This window comes from Carettochelys insculpta, chromosome 2, assembly GCF_033958435.1.
Source record: "Carettochelys insculpta isolate YL-2023 chromosome 2, ASM3395843v1, whole genome shotgun sequence".
Lineage (NCBI taxonomy): Eukaryota > Metazoa > Chordata > Testudines > Carettochelyidae > Carettochelys > Carettochelys insculpta.
This window is the reverse complement of record NC_134138.1, coordinates 78,597,432-78,619,401: the sequence shown is the minus strand read 5'-3', so window position 1 is coordinate 78,619,401 and position 21,970 is coordinate 78,597,432. Positions and strand designations below refer to the sequence as shown.

At 44.1% G+C, this 21,970-nt stretch overlaps 1 protein-coding gene across 1 annotated transcript in view; it reads left to right on the top strand.

Moving 5' to 3' along the window:
- SNTG1 (syntrophin gamma 1) overlaps nt 1-21,970 on the top strand; it is a 628,960-nt gene that overhangs the window by 239,348 nt on the left and 367,642 nt on the right. The gene's annotated exons all lie outside the window — the stretch shown is intronic.

Here is a 21,970-nt window from a genome sequence, read left to right as displayed (position 1 = left end):
GTGATCTGCCCTTTCAAAAGACCGGCTCATCCTTTCAAAAGGGAGGATCCACACATCACATGTCTTACCTCCAGGAGGACAGCTCCAATGGTAGCATTGCCCATCCTGAACTAGTGGTTGACTGAGCAGTGGCTTTCCAGGGTAGCCAACTTCCACAGGACAATGGCCACCCTCTTCTGCAGGGGGAGTGCAGGTTGCATCCAGGTGTTGTGGTGCAGGAGGGGCTGGGGAGAGCCAGTGGCACAGGTCCAGAAATGTCCACTTGGTCTTATGGTCATGTGGATGTGCTGGAGCAGGTTCAGTGAAGGGCAATGAAAATGATTAAGGAGCACATGAACTATGAAGAGAGGCTGAGGAATTTGGGCTTATTTAGCTTACAGAAGAAAATACTGAGGGGTGATTTAATAGCTGACTTCAACTTCCTGAAGGGGAGCTCTAAAACGGAGGGTGAGAAACTGCTGTCAGTGGTGACAGATGGCAGAACAAGGAGCAATGGTCTGAAGTTACAGGAGAAAAGTAGGTTGAATATTAGGAAAAACTACTTCACCAGGAGAGTGGTGTAGCACTGGAATGTGTTGCCTAGAGAGGTGGTAGATTCTCCATCCCTAGAGGTTTTTAAGCCCTGGCTTGACAAGGTCCTGACGGGGTTGACTTAGTTGAGGTTGATCCTGCTTGAAACAGGGTGCTGGAGTAGATGACCTCCTGTGGTCCCTTCCAGTCCTAGGATTCTATGATTCTATGTTTGGGACACACAATGACCACGGGATGGGGAGGAGGATCCCAGGCATGGGGGCCCTACGGGGGACTGGGGAGGGAGGCCCTTTGGGGCAAGGGGGGCCCTGGAGGGGTGGGCATGGTGCTGGCTCCACATGGCCTGCCCTGGCCACAAGCTGGTGGGCCAGTTCCAGCAGGGCAGCCAGAGGGAGGTCAGCTGGTATCAGGGCAGTGAGATCAGGGCTATGGGGGAGGGAGATGCAGGGGGAGCTGTGAGGAGGGCTGTGGGGGAAGCTGTGGAGAGGTTGCAGGAGGGCTGTGGGAGTGGCTGATGTCAGAGCGGGAGGCTGGGACAGGTGGATGGTCATAACATTGGTGAGGGTATCGATGGCCCCTGCCACCCACTTCCAGGCCTCCCACTGCATTGCCAGCCACTCCCACAGGATGCTATTTTGGTCCCACAAGGTGGCTGAGTGGGTGATGGCTGCTGCCTCCTCTTGATGGTGCAGCTGCACAGCCCTGCTGTGACCGAATGTGGGCCTGGGAGGTGTGGGTGCTCAGCTCCCCTCACAGGCTGCTGCGGGGCTCCCTGGCCCATTGATGGGATTTGGTCCACCCCCAGATGGTGGAGCTGTGGAGACACAAGGGATCAGAGGGACAACCCATCAGTCTGGTGAGGTGGCTGTGGGGGCCATGCTCCCCACCCGCCTATGGACCCCTCTGCCCCATCCGCTGGCCCAGGGGTCCTGGGGGACCAACTGAATGGGGGTTCCCACATGGGTGGGACACACGTGGGCTTCAGTAAGGCATCCCTGCTTCTCTATCCATTGGGGCAGGTGCTGATTGCAATGCGTAGGCCTTATCGGGACCAAGTGAAAGTGGCCATCCAGGGTGTGTCTGGACTGGGGAAAGCAGCCAAGTGAAAAGCCCACTACCAGCTGTGGCTGATGGGGGTGCCCCCTCCTCACATGCTGAGGCATCCTAAGTGCCCAGGACCTGCCTGAGGGTCTCTCCAGGAATGCAGGAGAGGCTTGGCTGGAGAAGGCCCAGCTGGATGACCCGGACAGGATGGTGATGATGAGGGCCCCATCGCTGGAGCCCTCATCATCATTGGTGGCCTTGTTCTCCTGGCCCATCCACCGGGGGACACTGCCACCCTCAGGTCCCACCAGGTCTTCGGGTTTGATCTCCTTCTGGTGCTCTGGCCTGGCAGGGTCCACGATCACGGTTTGAGTGGGGGGTAGGGGAGGGCAACCTTCTTTGCGCCAAGTAGGTGTTCTAGCTCGCTGAAGTGGAGGCAACCAGTGGGTGCTGCCCCCGAGCAGCTGGCTGCCTCTTGGGCCCAGCAGTAGGCTTCCCACAGCTCCTTCACCTTTGAGTGGATCTGGTCTGGGGTGCAGGCAGGGTGGCCCTGGGAGGTCAGGCTGGTGGAGAGATGGCCAAATGCTGCTGTGTTCCAGCACTGGCTGGTGGTATGGAGGTGGACCTCCTCCTCCCGCCAAAGTCCTAGCAGGTAGGTCCCTTTGGCCTCAGTCCAGAAGGGGGCCCTCTTCTTGTCCCCTGTCTGGTGTCCTGGGAGCCTTCAGATGCTAAGTGGGGGGGAAACGGAGACTGGGGGGTGTGCAGGGGTCCTGGGCACCGGCCATGGTGCCAGTGGGGTTTTAACTGTCACTCTGTTGTCACTGGGAGAGCGTGCTGCTGGAGGCTTGTGCTCTCCCTGCAGCCAGCATGCTCTCAGTTTCCTGCCACAGAGTTTCTGGGTCTCTGCATCTTTAAATGTGGCCAGAAGCAGAGACCACAGAGCCCCACTTCTACTAGCAGGGTTGTCTCTGGGCTCCAGCTGGCTGGTGCTATGGAGGTCCCCCTCTTTCAAAAGAGCGGCCCACAGAGTGTCTACACACGTTCCCTTTTCAAAGAGCCTTTCGAAAGGGGGCGCTCTTCCTGATATGGGAAGGGGAAAGTGATTTCAAAAGCTGGGCCACGTTCTTTCGAAATTCCTTTTGAAAGAATGCATTTTGTGTATAGATGTGCCACGTGATCTTTCAAAAGAGGCCTGCCTTTCAAAGATTATTTTGAAAGGACCTGCTAGTGTAGACACGGGCCTAGTGACTATAGGTTGGATGTCCCAATTGGACAGTTTCTATTTACAGAACTTTTAACAAAAAGTTGCAATTCTATGTAATAAAAAAGTTCCATGGATTTATAAATGAAATGTCCAAACATTCCATTTAATACTTTGAATTGTAATCTATTTTCTAGATTATATCCAAGTCGGCTAAAGAGAAGCTATTGAATGTTAACCACTGAGTCTAATGGCAGGATTCAGTCAAAAAAGATGTATCCAATTTTCTAATATCCCAGTTTTGTCCTGTATCAGCAATGTGACTTTTCGTATCAGCTGCTGAAAACGTCTAACTAAAAGAATAATGATTTGGTGCAAAAGTAATAAGTTATATGGCAGCAAATAATGTTCTGTAGTAGGATTAAAGAATCATACTGGTTTTATCCATTGATTCTGTAGCACAAAAGAGAATTTTATTGAATACTGTGTAACGGTCCAGAGAGATAAGAGTGTGACTATTGAACTGGTGCTGAAAATACAGTGGCAGTACATGATTAAATAGATTTCATTTAGATTTATTTAAAATCTTGGGTACCATACATTCATAGGGCATGTATCCTGCCATCAATTTTACCAGAGTTCCTGAATCTTTTCAGTTAATAACCTCTCAACCAAGAGTTTCTTCATTGGCATGAAATATAACTTGACATTGCTTCACTTCAAAATGTTGGTCAATAATAATTGACTTCCCATGTAGTTTTCTGTCTTTTTGCATAGTATGGCTTGCGTATGCGTGATCATTTAGGAAGAACTTCCATTGCCCTCAGGTTAGCCCTAAACTTTCCATTGGTATAGTATTCAGATGACTCAAAAATTGCAGTGTTGGAAAGATGCTTGTTCACAGACCAATGGCCTCAATGAGTCTTGACACTATTTTCACTGCCAAATATGGTAAATATGAAGGTGGGTAGGCACATCTGACTCCTGCCCTTCTAGACAGCCTTGGAGAGTTACTTCTCCCTGGAAATATTTTCATATTAGGATGGAAAAAATGGTTGCATGGTTTATATTTATTTATCCACACTATTTTATGTAATCATGATCAATGGCAGCAGTCTAAAGAGCAAAATAAGATAAATATGCTCCCCTCCATCTTTAAAGGAAATGATTATTGAAGTGATTATTCTGGACTGGGTGAAGGACTGTTGTAGTTGCAGGTCATGTCCCAGTTACTTTAATGCACATGTAACAGAGTACTCGAAGCCTGAAACTTTTGTCTCAAGTGGTTGGTAGGGAATAAATCTTATCATGATGGTCACAGAAGTTATAAATGCCATGAATTTTCTCTTTGTTTCTTTAGTCCATAATTTTCTCTGCCTCCCTACTTAAGGATCACCACCAATATGGGGCCATACATTATCACATATACTAGCTCTGGGATTAGTGTGTAAAGATTATGCCATCTGACCTCTTGCACCTTCCCCCTACTATATACTGTCACAATCAGCATGGTAGACTATATCATGGCAAGTCTTCTGTACTGGTGGATGAGATTGAGTGCTGCCGGCAAAATACTGAAGAATTGTCCATTGGTGCAGAAGAGGAGGACCTGGCTGAGATGAAGTTGCCATGACTAGGAATCCATGTGCTTCAAAATCAGCAGACTTAAGGTATCAGACTCACTTTCCATTTCCAAAAGTCATGTTCCCAAACATCTAGCCCAGGATCCTGTCTTCTGACAGTGGCCAATGCCAGATGCTCCGGAGGGAGTGAAGAGAACAGGTAGTCATTAAGGCTATATCTACATGTGGGCACTATTTTGGGATACAAAGGCATTCCGAAGTAACTGCCAAATGTCTATGCAACATGCCTTTTGCCTCAAAACAGTTTTTGAGATAATGGGTGCACTATTCCTGCATCCTTGTAAACCTCATTGCATGAGGAGTACAGAGGTGTCTCAAAATAGGGCTTTACTTCAGCATGTGGCTCCATTTAGACAGCTCCACACACTGAAATAGCCTATTTTGAGGTTAGGGCACCATCTAGACATAGCCTCTTGAGTGATCCCTCTCCTGTCATCCATTTACAGTCTCTGACAAACAGAGGTTAGGGACACCATTCCCACCCATTCTGACTAACAGCCATTGATGGGCCTAACCTCCATGAATTTATCTAGTTCTTTTTTGAACCCTGTTAAAGTGCTAAGTTATTACTGCAAGGAAGAGGACCAGACAATTTACTTTTAATAATAGAAGCTATAGTAATGTAAAGTTTGCAATTATTATGAGGCTTCACACTGACTTGTGAACCCTCATAACATTCAATATTCAGAATATAAAAAGTATCAATAAAACTGAACCTCATAGTGAATTTTCACTGGACACTAGAAGGAATATAGCACTTACAGATAATATTGTTTTTGGTGGTAATGGACAAAAAACTAATGAGAGAAATACATAGGAAAACTGTAAAAATGAGTATTTTCCCAAAATTATATTTTATGTTTCAAGAACCATATTAGATTTTAGTTCTAATTCTCCTCTGTGTCAGGATGAAATTAGTATATTTTGGTTTCAATACTGTAACATTAGAGCTGCGTCTACACGTGCACGCTACTTCGAAGTAGCGGCACCAACTTCGAAATAGCGCCCGTCGCGTCTACACGCGTCGGGCGCTGTTTCGAAGTTAACTTCGACGTTAGGTGGTGAGACGTCGAAGTCGCTAACCTCATGAGGAGATAGGAATAGCGCCCTACTTCGACGTTGAATGTCGAAGTAGGGACCGTGTAGACGATCCGCGTCCCGCAACGTCGAAATTGCTGGGTCCTCCATGGCGTCCATCAGCTGAGGGGTTGAGAGATGCTCTCTCTCCAGCCCCTGCGGGGCTCTATGGTCACTGTGGGCAGCAGCCCTTAGCCCAGGGCTTCTGGCTGCTTCTGCGGCAGCTGGGGATCTATGCTGCAGGCACAGGGTCTGCAACCAGTTGTCAGCTCTGTGTATCTTGTGTTGTTTAGTGCAACTGTGTCTGGGAGGGGCCCTTTAAGGGAGCGGCTGGCTGTTGAGTCCGCTCTGTGACCCTGTCTGCAGCTGTGCCTGGCATCCCTATTTCGATGTGTGCTACTTTAACGTGTAGACGTTCCCTCGCTGCGCCTATTTCGATGTTGGGCTGAGCAACGTCGAAGTTGAACATTGACGTTGCCGGCCCTGGAGGACGTGTAGACGTTATTCATCGAAATAGACTATTTCGATGTTGGCTGCACGTGTAGACGTAGCCTAGAAGACATAAAAAATGGGATTTTAACAGAATCTGATTTAAATCTAATTCTTATTTACACTAATTCTACTTCACAACACTCAGAGATGAAAGTGAGAATCAGGTCTGTAGAATCACTAGCCCAACATTCTAATTCTCTATTGACAGGAGTTTGAAGCACCTAATTTTCTCCACTGGGTTCTAGGAGAGCTGTCTGTGCCCTTAAACTACTTTTCTTTCATTAAAATGTTCAGGATAAGGACGGTACATCTGTGTATACTTGCTTGGTATTGTTTGGGAGGTGTGTGTGTCATTTGAATCTGAACACATAGAACATGTTTTTAGTAGTCCACACAACGTTTTCGAGACCAGAGTTTTAATGTGTCCTCTTCTTTCTCTATTGTTTGGCTTGCATTATCCTTTGTTTCAAGATACATTGTAATGTGCTATTTATTGCCTGCCTGTGTCTTGCTTCTCTCTTAGCAATTTCATAAATACTTTAACATTTTAAAAATGCCAGTGTTCTAAAAAGGAATGGTGTTCCAAGTTTGTTTCATATTCTTAACTTATAGAGCATTTTTGGATATCTGTATTATATTTTTCTGATGGAAAAGTGTACCATACCAGCAGAAGTAGCATTGTATTCTGAGACAAATGAACTGCTGGGTATATTTACTATAATACATAGATCATTGATGATAATGTATCTTGGGGAGGCTGTTGTGTCCTACAGTGCTGATTAATACTATACATTGAGAATGAGGAAGCCAAGAAGCAACTAAGATCCCAGTCTGGAAACAGTTACATATTTGTTTCATTTCAAATGTGAGTAGTTCCATGAAAGACAATGGGAGTATTTGCATTCTTGACATGAAGTAGTTGCCTATATTGGCATAATCAGTCTATACACATGAGGAAAATTCTCAGATTCTTGAGTCTGTGTAGACGTGTGTCACATGCTTTCTGAAGGACCCTTCCCTCAAATTATATCTGTTTCTTTCTGAAAAATTTGAAAGAAATGAAAAAGAAATGCCTGGTTATACAAAAGCTGACAGGAGCAGGAGTGGGCTAAATAATCTCTAGGACTAGACAAAATTGTCCCTTGGTGCTGAAGAGAGAGACTTGGTCATCTCTTGCATGTTAATACTCCGAAGAGGTCTGTGAAACCGTCTGAAAACTTACTCCCAAAAAATATGGTCTATTTCTGACTTTATCCAATCTTAAAACTCATGATAAGTGAAGAATTACATGTGTGGTGCTGTTATGAGTCTGAATAGACAAGTTTATGTTTTTCCTAATTTACAGCTTATTAAAAGTCAACTGTGATAGTCTGTGTGGTAGCACACCATGGGGCAACACAGTCTTCAGTGAAGTAATAGAAGATTTCTACCTGGTCTCCCACAGTTTGTGACTTTTTAAAATCTATTTGTGTATTGTCTTTCTAAATGTTGACATTACTTGCAGCCATCTTACCTAGCGACTCAGATGGCAGGGAAATTTAAATTCCAATTGAGTTAAAGGTGAGGCATTGCCCTTCTTGTTAACAATTGGCTGAGTGCCAGAAGCAACTATAATAACTTGGTAAGTAGTATAATTTAATATCCTTTACCTCAAAAGATCTGAGGCATGGCACATAGACATATGGCTTGGATCATAGAGCTTCAAGTAGCATTACTAGTGTGAGGGTGTAAGGTGGGTGGGATGAGAGTAAGACATATGTTTGTACAGAGGAAATTTTTAAAGGTCAACTGTATGATTTATACCTAAAAGAATCAATATTTATGCACCAACATGACTGCCAAATAAAATTATAACTGGAACCTTCTGCCACTGGCCTCAGATATAGTATAAAATTTCAATGATACTTATAGTTAAATAACACCATTTATATTTAATTTAGATGTGGAAGACGTCTCAAATGGAATTAGATTCATTCTGTCATTTCTTTTCCATTCTTTTTCGTACTTGGTTTCATGTTGGATCTCCCACTTTTTCTTCAACATTATCTTGACTGAATTCTTGCAGGATCAATCCTAACTAAATCATCCCATACAGGACTTTGTCAAGCCAGGACTTAAAAACCTCTAGGGATGGAGAGTCTACCACCTCTCCAGGTAATGCATTCCAGTGCTTCACGAGTCTCCTGGTGAAAGAGTTTTTCCTAATACCCAACCTACACCTCCCCCTCTGTAACATTAGACCATTGTTCCTTGTGCTGCCATCAGTCACTACCGATAATAGTCTCTCTCCATCCTCTTTAGAGCCCTCCCCCCCTTCAGGAAGTAGAAGGCTGCTGTTAAATCACCCTTCAGTCTTCTCTTCTGCAAACTAAATAAGCCCAGATCCCTCAGCCTCTCCTTATAGGTCATGTGCTCCAACCCATTTATTATTTTGGTTGTCCTCCGTTGGACCCTCTCTAATGCACTCACATCATTTCTGTACTGTGGGCCCCAGAACTGGATGCAGTTCTCCAGAAGTTTCCTCACAAGTGCCGAATAGAGGGGAGTAATAACTGCTCTAGATCTGCTGGAAATGCTCCTCCTAATGCACACCAATATGCCCTTAGCCTTCTTGGCTTCAAGGGCACACTGTTGACTCATATCCAGCCTTTCATCCACTGTAATCCCTTGATCCTTTTCTTCTGTACTGCTACTTAACCAGTCAGTCTCCAGCTTGGGATTCTTCTATTCCAAATGCAGGACTCTGCACTTGTCCTTGTTGAACTTCATTAGATTACTTTTGGCCCAAGTCTCTAATTTATTTAGGTGACTCTGGATCCTGTCCCTACCATCTAATGCAGCTACGTGTCCCCCTAGGTTAGTGCCATCCACAAATTTGCTGAGGGTACAATCCATCCACTGATCCATGTCATTAGTAAAGATGTTGAATAATGCTGGCCCTAGAACTCATCCTTGGGGCACTCCACTTGAAACCATCTGCCAACCAGACAGTGAGCCATTGATCACTACTTGTTGGGCCTTACCACCTAGCCAGCTTTCTATCACTTACAGTCCATTTACCCAATACATACTTCCTTAACTTGTGGGCAAGAATATTATGGGAAACTGTATCAAAAACTTTGCTAAAGTCAAGGTACACCACATCCACCAACTTCCCCATGTCCACAGACCTAATTACCTCATCACAGAAGCTAATCATATTGGTCATGATCAAGTGATTGGTCATGATCAAGTGGACAATGATCAAGTGATTTATCTCCTGCCATCCATCTCCTGCCCTTGTTATGAAGGCTAGGATAAAGTATGGTGCCCTAGCCTTCATAACAAGGGCAGGAGATGGATGGCAGGAGATAAATCACTTGATCATTGTCTTCTGTTCTCCTTCTCTGGGGCACCTGGCATTGGCCACCGTCGGCAGATGGGATGCTGGGCTTGATGGACCTTTGGTCTGACCCAGTATGGCCATTCTTATGTTCTTATGTTCTTATGTCATTGATTACACGCATTACAAAAGAGCTGCACCAAAGAGCTGTATCTGTCATTGTTTTCAAGTATGCCATTCAGTTAGGCAGCAAAACTATCTGAATTTTTCAACTTTATTCACTGCAGAAGCCAATCAAATTCAGCAAATAATTTGAAGGTTTTGACCCAGAATGTGGTGATATCTTGAAAATACTTTTATTAACCCACCAGATTACATTTTATCAAGCTTGCATGGCTGAGGTGACGATGACGGATTTTGATGTTTATGAGGACCAGGCCTACAGCAGCTTCGGTGGTGGCTGGTCTCGTGGTGGTCCTGGCCCTTGTAAACAGAAAGAACTGACAACAGAACCTCCTTTCACAGCATATGTTGGCAATCTACCCTTCAACACTGTTCAGGGAGACATAGAAGCAATCTTTAAGGCTGTCAGTGTAAGGAGCGTATGACTAGTCAGAGACAAAGAAACAGACAAATTTAAAGGATTATGTTGCATAGAATGTGATGAGGTGGAATCTCTTAAGGAAGCCTTGATGTACGATGGTGCACTCTTGTAATTTTTTTTTTTCATTTTGGGGGTGGGATATTTGTACATTGGCCTGCTAAACCCAGGATTGCGAGTTCAATCTTTGAGGAGGCCATTTAGGGATCTGGGGCAAATATATTTAAAAAAAAATCTGTCAGGGATGGTGCTTGGTCCTGCCAAGAGGCCAGGGGACTGGAATCAATGATCTCCTAAGGCCCCTTCCAGTTCTATGAGATGTGTATCTCCATATATCATTACTCCAGCTAGATGTTAGACCAATCATGCAAGTTAATGAGCATGAACTTTGTAAAGTGTTTATTTTTATGTCGATCTTTCCTGGGGCAGTTAATGTAGAACCTGATGGGGAAAATAATAGAGCTGATCAACTGCAAATAACACGAGCCTCAGTACACTCTTCCCTTTGTGTCAGGTCTATGGAGACTTGAAATCCCTCCTGCCTGTTTCTATGTGGAACTAAAGAGTAGCTGAGACAAAGATCAAAAGTTACTCCATGTTGTTGTTGCCTTTGCTAGTAAAAGGAATAAGGACTTCCCCTCCTAACCTTGCCACCTGGAAGATGAAAATGGATGACCCATCTAGGATATAACATAAAGGAAAAAAATGTTATCCATATTAGAGTTAATATATTATACATCTCACTATCTTTTATGCTAGGAGTCAATTTATCAGCCTTGGGAATGTTTGCTTATTTATTATTGTTGCTCTTGTTGTTATGCTTCCAGCCCATTTTGCAATCAAGCAATTTTGTAATTCCCTTGATGATGATGTTAAGATATTTATGAAGATAGCCTATCAGCTTGTTTCATTAGGCTGCTATTAACTTAAATTGGAGCAGAATAGGGCCCCAAGGAAGGAATATCATTCACTAACAGGTTTCCAACCTAGCTTGCTGGATGATATCACAGGCCTCCCCCACTCCTCAGCAATTATAAACATAGATATTGATTACTGCAAACATATTAGTGCCAAAGCAAGAATCTTGCCATAAGTAATATTGTTACAAATCCTAATGCACTCAAATAGAACATGGGCGTTATTTGGGTGAGCAAGGATTACTCATATAATAGAAGATTCATTGGAACCGGCCCACAGTCTATAACTTCACCCTCAGTCACTCTAGACGTACCTTTACATATCTGTATTCTTCATACACTTTTTTCTAGATCTATAACCAACTAAATTACATAGGTATTTTAGATGATGTGCCCCATTCTGTCAATACGCATGTGTTCTGTTATAATCTTCTTCAATAGTCTCCTGTGTTTAGAAAATATACTTCTGATGTTTGTGTTACTCACATTATTTCTTACACAGTCTTCATTCTTTCTCATTACTTAATGCTTTTTAAGATCCCTAGTTTTATTTTCCAATCTCTCCTGTCTCTCCTTTCCACCCAGCATTCAACTACACACATGTAATTAGTACTGGTGTTTCTCTGGCCATCAGCCTTTCTCTTTGTTTCAAAAGTTGGTTGCTAGTTTATCTATGTAAACAGTAGGCATGAATGAATGCATTTTTAAACTTTTTTCAAACTGTTCAGGGCATCCCGTCCTTTCCTTGTTCCTTACCACTTCATGGATCTTTTATGAAGCCTGTCAGAAAATACAGTAGGATGTAGTTTAACATCCTTTGTCTTTCATTTGTTCTTAAACCTCCATTTATTTCTATTTTCAAACGCAATTAGTTTATGGTAATTTATTTTGCACTTCTCCTTCTTCTCTGCTTTTATTAAAATTAATTGCAGGTTTCCCCTTTCTACTCCCTTATTTTATGTTGTTTAAGGAGGCTTTTACCACCTTCTTTACAATCTTGAGCTTACATTCTATCTGGTTTAGTGCCAAATGGATTTTAATTATTCTTTTTTAACAGATGATAATTTGGTATTTAACCATTATTTGGGCCCTTTGGAACATTCTATATTAAATTCCTAATATCAGATTAATTTATGGATTTACTTTCAAGCCATAATGATTCTGCATTAATGGAGTTACTGCAAGTTCCACCATCTCAAATATCTTCATTTTGACCTTCCAGTATGCAGAAGGCATTCTTCTCCTCTCTTGTTCTTCCAGGTGGTTCTAAATGGTCTGTATCAGAGTGGTCAAATACCAACCCAGGCAGCAGATCCAGTCTGTCAGGGTTAGTCCCTGGCAGACCCCCATCTCCATATTTACCTGTGCCTCCTTAGGTATTGGGCAATCACAGCTCTCATTGGCCATGGATCTTGGTTCACAGCCAGTGGAGGCAAGGGCAAGTGACACTGCTTCTTACCACTCCCATTGGCTGCGAACAGCAATCCATGGCCAGTCAGGGCTGTGAACACCTGATACCTGCAGAAGTGCAGATAAATATAGCTGCTGCTCTTTGATTGTCCACTCTGGTCTATATCCTTCAGGATTGAAACTCCATACAGACATTTCCAGCTTGTTCACAACAAACTGATATTGTGCTGAAAATTCCGTGTATCTCCCTCTTAGGTGTATTTTCTGTACATTTTTTTAATCTTACTTTAGTCTTACATTTGACTGCATAATTATATATTTTCTCTGTCCACACATTTGTTTTTTCCTATTTCGCCTTCTTTTCTGCTGACACATTCTATTCTCCTCACATCATTCTTTTCCTCCAGAATAATTTTGAACTCTTCTAACAGTACTCTGCAGCATAGTGTAAATTGGGGATCTAGTGGGTTAGCATGGCCCAGTCTATCCACTATAAAGCCCCATTAATTCCCCAAAAATCAAATTATAAATTTTCACACTCTCCTTACCAAAAATCTTCTAAAATTGGGTTTGCTATGACAATAATTTTTTCCCCAATAATTTTCCAATATTCTAGTGTATAATTTGTTTTCCCGCTGGGAAAGACTGGATGGAGTTCTAACGACGGTCTGATCATCCAAAGCACAAAGCATCATGTGCTAGGTGCCAAGTGTCTTCCACATAGCACCTTCCAAGACTGGATCAAAATCTGTTACTGCCATGACTTTGTATGTGTCAGATTGTTGGAGGTTTTTCAGCATGGAGTGCCTATTAGGCCTACTTGGTCCTGCTTCATTGCAAGGAATGTGACTTCTCAACCCATACTTTTCTGACTCATGTTTATGAATACAATTAATATTCACGGACCTGGAGTTACATATAAATGAAAACATGGATGATTTGGATTTATAGAATTCCATATAATGCATCCTATTTTAGAAGTTTCTACTCGGGTACTTATTCTCACATCCATAGAACTCCTCAAAAAGGAAAAGGATAGAGCTGGGAGTCCAGAGAAAAGTTTGGAGTGCCAGGAAAAAAGTCAGAATTGAGAGAGTTTAAAAAGGAGAGCTCTGGAGCACCTTTAGGGAAGGTCAAATGAAGGCTGCAGGGTGTCAGTGGTGATTCTCCTTTGAGTTGTTTATTATAATCTATATCTCTAAAGTACCAGTTATGGCCCCTATCATTGTCATATGGGAAAACTCCACAGTCTTTAAAGTATTTATGCTCACAGCAGGCCTGCTGATCGGGGGGTAGGTAAGGGCAGAACTGCCATTTGTGCAGGGGCCAGGTGTGGCAGCGGCGGCAGCTGGAGCTCTGGGCCCCTTTGAAATGCTGTGGCAGCATTGCTCTGCTGCTCCATGCAGCTCTGAAGAAGGAGGAGAGGCTTAGCACCATGGTTTGAGTAGCACTAAGGACTGGCTGCTCTAGACACCGCCCCTTCTGCCCTTGGCCCCACTCAGAGCCAGGCTCCCCCTCCCACCTTGCCCTGGGGCCCATAGTGGCTGTTTGTCACAGCACCACTTTGGAGTAGTGAAGTGCTACAATTACTCTGTTACAGGCACAAAGACCAAGATCCCAGCACAATCCATGGCTGGAACTAGGAAGTGAAATCATGTCTTCCAATTTCCAAACTAGTACCCTACCCAATGTACCATTCTTCATGTTCCAAAGGATATTAATATGTGACTAGCTATGTACATGAGTAACACACTATCCCATTCAGTGGCTTATTTTCTTTTGTAGTTAGCTTGTAATGAACTAAAGTCCATAAATAGGACAGGTCTGATTTGTTTGATCAATGGCAAATAACTTAGCATGGCAAATAATTTGGCCTCATATAATGTAGTCCAGTATCTTTACCTATTTTGTAAAATATCTTGTACCACACACAATGATAATCTCACAGATCTGATACCTTAGATCAGATTTCTCTGTACAAATCTGAAGAGGGTAGACAGAGGCAACAAAAACAATGTGAAATAGTTCAACCACTCAGTAAAGCACCTTATTTTTTCTTTGGTATACAGTGAAAAACTGCAGTTGCATTAAGCACTGCACATGTAAAGATTATGCTGTACTTGATCTCTCTCCAATTGTACAGAGCTTCATCGTAATTGGCGTATACTAATAACACAAATGAAGCCTGTACAATAAAGGGAAAATTCAAATGAAAAAAGAATTCAGCATCTACAACAGCCCAGCTAAGCTATTCTCAGATTGTCACTCCACCTAAGAATACCCTTAATTTAGTCAGACAAGGTTGGGTGTTAAAGTTTATGAAGCTTCACAATCAAAATCACATTTCTGCTGCAGAGCTATTTCTGGGTCCCTTTTTCAAAAAACAAAACCAAACCAAACTATACAAAACAAAACAAAAAAACAGCTTCTCTTCATCTTCAGGCCATTATTCCTTGTTCTGCCATCTGACACCACTGAGAACAGTTTCTCACCCTCCTCTTTAGAGCTCCCCTTCAGGAAGTTGAAGGCTGCTTTTAAATCACCCCTCAGTCTTCTCTTCTGTAGACTAAACAAGCCCAAATCCCTCAGCCTATCCTCACAGGTCTTGTGCTCCAGCCCCTTAATCATTTTTGTTGCCCTTCACTGAATCTGCTCTAGCACATCCACATCCTTTTTATACTGGGGGTCCGAAAACTGGACACAATATTCCAGATGTGGCCTCACCAGTGCTGAATAGAGGGGAATAACTACATCTCTAGATCTGCTTGAAATGCTCCTCCTAATGCACCCGAGTATGCCATTAGCCTTCTTGGCTACAAGGGCGCACTGTTCATTCATATCCAGCCTTTCATCCACCATAAGCCCTAGGTCCCTTTCCGTCATACTGCTGCTGAGCCAGTTGATCCTCAGACTATAACAGTGCTTGGGATTCTTCTGCCCCAGGTGCAGGATTCTACACTTCTCCTTGTTGAACCGCATCAGATTTCTTTTGGCCCAGTCCTCCAATTTATGCAGGTCACTCTGGATTCTCTCTTTACCCTCCAATATATCTACCTCTCCCCCTGGTTTTGTGTCATCTGCAAACTTGCTAAGGGTACAATCCAGTCCCTCGTCCAGGTCATTAGGAAAGATGTTGAACATCACCAGCCCCAGAACCTAGCCTTGCGACACTCCACTTGAAACAGACCACCATCCAGATATTGAGCCATTGACCACTACCTGTTGGGCCCGACCCTCAAGCCAGTTTTTTATCCATCTTATAGTCCAAGGATCCAATTTATATTTCCTTAACTTATGGACAAGAATGTTGTGGGAGACCATATCAAAAGCTTTGCTGAAGTCAAGATATATCACATCCACTGATTTCTCCAGGTCCACAGAGCCTGTTACCTCATCATAGAAGCTAATCAAATTGGTCAGGCAGGACTTGCCCCTGGTGAATCCATGTTGGCTACTTTTGATCACTTTCCCTTCTTCCAAGTGCTCCAGAATGGATTCCTTGAGGATCCCCTCCATTATTTTCCCAGAGATTGAGGTAAGGCTGATGGGTCTATAGTTCCCTGGATTGTCCTTCTTTCCTTTTTTAAAGATGGGCACTACATTTGCTTTTTTCCAGTCATCCAGTATGTCCCCTGATCTCCAACAGTCTTCAAAGATAATGACCGAAGGTTCAGCAATGACCTCTGCCATTTCCCTCAGTACCTTTGGGTGCATTAAATCCAAACCCATGGATCTGTTTACATTTAGTTTTTCTCGATAGCTCAGAACTTGTTCCTTCCCCACAGATGGCTGCCCTTCACCTTCCCATACTGCATTGTCTATGACCATCATGTCGGAGTTGACTTTGTCCATGAAGACTGAGGCAAAAAAAGCATTGAGTACTTCAGCTTTTCCTACATCGACTGTCACTGGGTTACCTCCCTCGTCCAGTAATGGCCTCACACCTTCTCTGGTAACCCATTTATTGTTAACATGCCTGTAGAAACCCTTCTTGTTGCTCTTCACATCCCTTGCCAGCTGTAGTTCCAATTGTGCTTTCGCTTTCCTGATTACTCCCCGTCATTCTCCAGACGTATGTTTATACTCCTCCTTAGTCAACTGTCCACATTTCCATTTCTTCTATGCATCCTTTCTGAGTTTAAGATGACTAAGGATTTTCCTGTTAAGAGAAGCTGGTTGCCTACCATGTTTGCATTTCATACTATGCAGCAGGATGGTTTGTTCCTGTGCCTTTGGTAAGATTTCCTTAAAATACTGGCAGTTCTCTTGAACTCTTTTCTCCTTCATCTTTGTTTTCCAAGGGATCCTGCTCATCAGTCCTTTCAGGGAGTTGAAGTCTGCTCTTCTGAAATCAAGGGTCTGTAAGTTACTGCTCACCTTTCTTCCTTTTGTCCGGATCCTTAAATCTACGATCTCATGGTCACTGCAGACCAAGTTTCCACCCACTTCTATTTATTCTACTAGTTCTTCCCTGTTTGTGAGCAGCAGGTCAAGTTGTGCATGACCCCTGGTCAGTTCCCTCAGCACTTGTACCAAGAAGTTATCCCCAGCGTTCTCCAAAAACTTCCTGGATTGCCTGTGTGCTGTTGTACTGGTCTCCCAACAAATGTCCGGATGATTAAAGTCTCCCATGAGAACTAGGGCCTGTGATTTGGAAGCTTCACTTAGCTGCCTGAAGAAAGCCTCATCTATCTCATCTCCCTGATCTGACGGTCTGTAGCAGATATCAACTACAACATCACCTCTGTTACTTCTGCCTCTAAGCATAACCCAGACACTCACTTGGATTTTCTCCCTCCTTTAACTGGAGCACTGAGCAATCATACTGCTTCCTCACATAAAGCGAAACTCCTCCTCCTTTTCTCCTCTGTCTGTCCTTCCTCAACAGTTTATACCCTTTCATGACTGTGCTCCAGTTATGTGACCATCCCATCAAGTCTCCATTATTCCTACCACCTCATACCTTTTTGACTGTGCCAGGGCCTCTAATTCTTCCTGTTTGTTCCCATGGGGGGACCTCCCTGGCTGCCTCACACCTTGATGCACAGGGAACAGGCCTGTCACCTGCAGAGGACCTCCCCAGCTGCCCCACACCTTGTGGCACAGGGAACAGGGGTGCCACCCCATGGAGGACCTCCCTGGCTGCTGCACACCTTGGGGCACTGGGAACGGGAAGGCAGCTGTGCCAGTATGGCTCCTGGCTTCCCCATGCTTCAGGCAGCTGGGAACCAAGGGACAGCCATTCTTTCATGCAAATATGGGACAATTAGCCCCTTTGTTAAAATAAATCAGGACACTTTCTTGGTGCCCCACATGTGGGGCTGTCCCAACCAAAGTGGGACAGATGGTCACCCTATTCATGGCATGTCAAAGCAGCAGTTATTACTTTCAATCCATGCGTCCTGAACATCACCAGGGAAGACAATCTGTTTTAAAGGGGGATTGCTGCATTTGAATTCTCTTGGAATTGATTTGGAAGAAGAAATCTGGGACCTGCTGCCTCTTTTTATGGGCAGATGTGATGGAGGAAAGGAATGGAAGAAGATTCCAGAGCCAGTGATTATTTCTAGACCGGGAATTTTTCCAGAGGTTAGAGTGTCTCTACAGGCACTTCCCTTCCTGTCTCGAAGACAAGTTTTTGTCTCATTTTGAGGCTGGAAAGGGTTTCCGAGTCCTTCAGTAAATCCAGACATTCTCCTCACCCTCTTTCTCCCTCTTGCCCTCTTGCATGATCACTGACAATACAGAAGAAAGAAGTTTGTCTTGAGTCTATAGCAACGTGCTCAAAGAGAGTTTCTGATCTGTGTTGGAGGAACAGAACTTGTAAAGTAAGTGGATGAAAAGCTTAAGATTCGAACTGCCATGGAGAGAGAAAACCTTGGCTGTGTCTTCTTGTATGATACCCCAAGAAATATGCTTTACCTCTCTTTGGTTAGATTGTTGATATTTCTTCAGATTCCCTAGATGCTTATGCTTCTGTGGCCAAGTCAATGCCCAAGCACTATAAGTTAGATTGTACCAAGTCCTCTTATGTCCCATGTAGATCTTATGGCTGAACCTCTTCGAATCAGTTTTATCTCCTCTGATTTAGGAATCTAAGCAGAGTCAAACTTGGTTATACTCAGGTGAGTCCACCCTGGAAGACCATATGCATTTAGCCCAACATTTTCCCTAAGGACTTCTTAGAGGGTACTTCCTTTTCTAATATCCTAAGGGCTGGATCTTTCAGGGAGACTGCCACATAGGTGATAATTTACCTGAATGAGACTTTTTTTTATCAACTAACTTTGAGTCAGAACCTCTTGGAACCTTAAAGCTGTGTCTACACATGCACGCTACTTCGAAGTAGCGGCACTAACTTCGAAATAGCGCCCGTCGTGGCTACACGCGTCGGGCGCTATTTCGAAGTTAACTTTGACGTTAGGCGGCGAGACGTCGAAGTCGCTAACCTCATGAGGGGATCGGAATAGCGCCCTACTTCGACGATCCACGTCCTGCAATGTCGAAATTGCCGGGTCCTCCATGGCGGCCATCAGCTGGGGGGTTGAGAGATGCTCTCTCTCCAGCCCCTGCGGGGCTCTATGGTCACCGTGGGCAGCAGCCCTTAGCCCAGGGCTTCTGGCTGCTGCTGCGGCAGCTGGGGATCCATGCTGCAGGCACAGGGTCTGCAACCAGTTGTAGGCTCTGTGTATCTTGTGTTGTATAGTGCAACTGTGTCTGGGAGGGTCCCTTTAAGGGAGCGGCTTGCTGTTGAGTCCACCCTGTGACCCTGTCTGCAGCTGTGCCTGGCACCCTTATTTCGATGTGTGCTACTTTGGCGTGTAGACTTTCCCTCGCAGCGCCTATTTCGATGTGGTGCCGCGCAACGTCGAAGTTGAACATCGACATTGCCAGCCCTGGAGGACGTGTAGACGTTATTCATCGAAATAGCCTATTTCGATGTTGCTACATCGAAATAAGCTATTTCGATGTAGGCTTCACGTGTAGACGTAGCCTAAGACTGCTGGGCACCCTCCACATTGGAACACTGCAATCAGAATCAGACTTCTTTCCTTCACCCACAACATTCTTGTCATGAATTTATCCAGCCTGAATGTTATCTCCACTCGCAACATTGCTTCTCCAGTTATGCACTGTGTATCCTTCCCACACCTACACATGGCTTTCTAGGCATGGGATGGGATATCAGATCCTGGGGGCAGGTTGGGAAGTGATTGTGAGACAAACATTGCTAAGCACCTCTTCCTCTTTGCTTTCTTTCTCCTCTCTACTCAATCTCAATGTGTGAGAGAAGCCCAGAGACAGCAAGGTCATCAGCAAGGTGAGCAGTGTGAAGGGTAGAGGAATTGTCTGCCTGCTAAGCAACCCATAGAGCTGTGAATATTCTCAGGGAGAAACTTTAGAAGAAATGCTCCCTGCAGCCCTGCTAATGAATGATAGAATAATAGCAAGGGCACATATATGTGTATCACCCCAGATGAGATACTTCAACATTGTGACATTTCTCCGTCTCAAGGTCATGAGATGCTACTTAAATCAAAATAGTGAGATTCATTTGGGATAGGAAAAAAAAAACACACACCTTAACTTTCTGCATCACTAGTAATGTCTCCACTGTAAAAGTATTTGGCCAGCTGAAATTCAAATTTCCACATACATTGAGCACACTGCAGACATCACATGGGTTCTTTTGCTCCTTCATAGTCCTCATAAAGGAACATTGCTGATATCCCCAGGATATTACAGCCCTATGGAGTTTTGGAATCTGAATCATTTTGTCTGACTTGCCTGTGAGCTTGGTTCATTAGGAAAACATGCTTTTAGCTGTTTTTTGCACCTCTCCAGACATTCTGTTAGTGCTTATCAAAAAGTAAACGTGTCTGTATGCATAGTCCAGTCAAACCAAATAAGAATAATTGGAAAAGACTTGTGCAGCTTTACTTTCACAGAAGTTTCTGTTCATTTTTTCGGTGCCATATGAATTGAAGCAGTGTGTTTTAGGGAGTCCCTTGCAAGCTTCTATGTACATTCTCATTTTCTTTTGAAATTTGTCATGACGCAGTCAGCTGTCCACTTCCTCAGTGTCTGAGCTTCATCAGATATACCAACACTTTTAATCTCTTTCCTAACCCATTTCCTGGTGTGCAGCAGTATTTTTTTTCTGTGTCTACTGAGCAAGATGTCCTTGACTAAATTAAAAATAACCAGGATTTATATTTTTTCACAAAGGGGAAGGAAAGGGGCTTTATACATTAACCGTTGCTTAAACGTATTTCTGAAAGATTTTCAGTGAGGATGTTATGGTGAACTTACCAGTGAAGATGACTTTAAATCAGCACTGGGCAACCACAAGTGCTGAGTGGACTGCATGTGTGGCCCTCCTTCATCTCATTGGACTGCAGCAGTTCGTGGCCCACCAGGGATCCTCCCCACTTTTCCATGTACCTCTTGCACACCAGGGCACTGGAGCCCCGTACTTCCTTGCTCTTCCCTCTCCCTCCCATCACTTCAGGAGCACATGGATCATCGAATTACATCCCTGCTTCTCCTCCTTCATCCCAGAGCTTGAGCAGTTGATTCCTGACATTCCAGCTCTGGAAGGGAGGGGGAAGAGCAGGGACAGAATGCAAATCAGTTGGTTAGCGGGTCTGAAAGTGCTGAGAGGGAGAGGGAGGAGCAAGGAAGGGCAGAGCTTCAGTTCCCTAGTGTGGAAGAGGTGCATGGAGTTACAGGGGCAGTCAAGGAGTCCCGGGGCTGCAGCTGGAGCCCCAGGGAGCCACAATTGACCCATGGGCCATCGGTTGCCAACCACCGTTTTAAGTGATGTTGGATCTCAATACCTGTGACTTCAATTATTAAAAATATAAATACTGAAATTCTTAAGCCTGTTTTTTTTTATTTATAAAGTAGCATTACAAACAGTTGGGCTGTGTCTAAGTTAGAGGGTTTTGTCGACAAAACCCAAGGAATGTCCAGGAATCCAAGACATTCCATCTACAATTAATCAAAAGAACGCAGCGCATTTGTTGACAGCCTTATCTCGCTCCCCATGGGGCAAAGCACCTCTGTCAACAGAGATATATCAACAGAAAACTGGTCTGGATGTTCTGGGGGACCTTCTGTTGACAGACGGGGCTTCCAGGACACCAGGCAGCCCTGTCTGCTGTGCTTCTGTTTGTCCATTTTGTTGAGTGGCAGTCTGGCCGCTCTCTGTCTCCAGAAGTTTTAATGAAAGATATCTTCTGACACAAACTTCCCTCTACAGATTGCTCTGCTCTGATCATAGCCTTGGTATTGTGGAAGTCTGTGTAGAATCCTGATATTAATCCGGTTTCTTTCTTAGTTGTAGATCATGCATCTGTGACCATGACAAGCTTACCACACAGAGAGCTTATACTGTGCACAAATAGCTTTCATCCTGCCTAGTCAGAGATCTGTTACTGATTTGAATGCTCAGGAAAGGGTTCAATGGGCTGAATATACTTTTTATTGCTAAGCCCATCCTGTTGTGACACCTACATCTGTTCTGGTGGAGCAGTCAGGAGAGAAGATGAAGTTAGGGATACATTGCATTCACTCTTGGCAATTCTAGGCAGCAATTAGTTTCTACTGAATGAAAAAGTAAGAAAACAAAACAATCGCTTGTTCTAACAATGAAATAACTGGTTAGCTCACTTGGAGGGTTCACTTTAAAGGGGTTTGGATACGTTACTAAAAATGGGCTTTGGATTG